General features: G+C 45.7%; 1 protein-coding gene across 1 annotated transcript in view; it reads right to left on the bottom strand.

Moving 5' to 3' along the window:
* Positions 1-2,500, bottom strand: part of zmp:0000000936 (interleukin-1 receptor-like 2) — a 21,009-nt gene that overhangs the window by 5,046 nt on the left and 13,463 nt on the right. The window lies entirely within an intron of this gene.

Below are 2,500 nucleotides of genomic sequence, written 5' to 3' on the forward strand. Positions count from 1 at the left end.
ACACACACACACACAGGGTCACAGACACACACACACACACACAGGGTCACAGACAGGGTCACACACAGGGTCACAGACACACACACACACACACAGGGTCACACACACAGGGTCACACACACACACACACACAGGGTCACACACACAGGGTCACAGACACACACACACACACACACACACACAGGGTCACAGACATACACACAAACACACACACACACACACACAGGGTCACAGACATACACACACACATACACACACACACACACACAGGGTCACAGACACACTCACACACACACACAGGGTCACAGACACACACACACACACACACACACAGGGTCACAGACACACACACACACACACAGGGTCACACACACACACACAGGGTCACAGACACACACACACACACACAGGGTCACACACACAGGGTCACACACACACACACACAGGGTCACACACACAGGGTCACAGACACACACACACACACACACACAGGGTCACAGACACACACACACACACACACACAGGGTCACAGACATACACACAAACACACACACACACACACACACACAGGGTCACAGACATACACACACACATACACACACACACACACAGGGTCACAGACACACTCACACACACACACAGGGTCACAGACACACACACACACACACACACACAGGGTCACACACACACACACACACACACAGGGTCACAGACACACACACACACACACAGGGTCACACACACAGGGTCACACACACACACACACAGGGTCACACACACAGGGTCACAGACACACACACACACACACAGGGTCACAGACATACACACACACATACACACACACACACACACAGGGTCACAGACACACTCACACACACACACACAGGGTCACAGACACACTCACACACACACACACAGGGTCACAGACACACACTAGGTCTGAACGATTTGGGAAAATATTGTAATTGCGATTTTTTTCCCCCAATATTGCGATTGCGCTTTTGCCACTGTGCATTTCAGTAATTTAAACAAAGTCATTGTAAGAATAAACACAAGGCATGCACTTTTTAAACACTGTGTGCAAAATGTACCATCTTAAGAATGTATTTATTTATTTTTTTAGACCACGTTTTTAATCGCGAACGTTGCGGTTAGAAAATCGTGTTCTATCATATCGCGATTAAATCGCAAATGCAAATGTTCAGCCCTAACACACACACACACACACATGCACACACACACACAGGGCCACAGACACACACAAACACACACACAGGGTCACACACACCCACAGAGGGTCATACACACAGGGTGACACACACAGGGTCACTCACACACACACACACACACATACAGGGTCACACACGTGACGTCCCGTATCGGTATTAAAATGGCATAAACCGGTCTTTGCCGATTTAAAAGTTCACAAGCGTTTGTCTCTCCGTTAACTTGCTACGCAAAAAACTAAACACTGGCTGACCTGTTGCATTTTATCTCAGTCAGAACAATGACAGCCTGTCATTGGCCAAAGCCCGCATAGCATAAACCAATCAGGCTGTATTCTCACAAATAACGCCAAGACCTGGAGAGAATGACAGATTACAACTCCCATTTATTTCAACGGCCAATGCTATGCTAGCTACGCCATTCATTTTGATGGCCAATGCTATGCTAGCTACTTCAGCCAAGGAAGATACATCGTTGTTGATTGCGTGATTCTACAGACATCCTCGGATTTAAATAATTATAATAATAATAAATAGGAGAATATTTGTATCATTAACAATCATGTTTAACATTTATAGTCATGATTCCGAGACCGAGCCATCGTGATGTCCTAACATAAATAAAAGCACTATATTGTATCGTGCCGGCATAGTCGCCCCATAATGCCGTGCGACGGGCGCAGACTTTTCTCTATGTGATGCACTAGCGCTCAACGATGTTCCCTAACAATGTTCCTTACTGTTCTCATTGCATGTCGTTGTTCTGTGTTGGGACTGAGTTTATACAGGTGTGTGACGATAGCACAGTCTCTTCGTGATAACTTGTACCAGGGCATAAAGCCTGTGCCATTTTAACATTGTGTTGTGCTTAGTGTTTATTAAAAAGCCATAACAAATATTCCGCACTTCCGTGATTTGTTAGAATATGAACACTGGAAATGGCAGTGAATAGAGGAATATAATTGACATATCTACATTCTGTAACAGTACCTCCACTTCTGCCCTGGTGAAATTAGGTCTGGGTTTACCGATGCTTGCTCTGAAATGATCAGTCTCTGAAGTTGCTTTTGCGTTGCCTGTGGAGTGTGCGCATAATAGCATGCCCTTATAAGGAGCTGGCGGGGCGTTTCTGTATGCAAGTTCAGGTGCATGAGAAAGCGCGTTCAATTAAGAACACATTTCCAGGCGTTCATGAATCCAGCGGAGATCTTTTCTGAGGTTGGTAAGAAAAGACAAGTAAGAAAATGTTTCGAGAATGAGGTCCATTGTTTCCT

This window comes from Clupea harengus, chromosome 2 (genome assembly GCF_900700415.2).
Source record: "Clupea harengus chromosome 2, Ch_v2.0.2, whole genome shotgun sequence".
NCBI lineage: Eukaryota > Metazoa > Chordata > Actinopteri > Clupeiformes > Clupeidae > Clupea > Clupea harengus.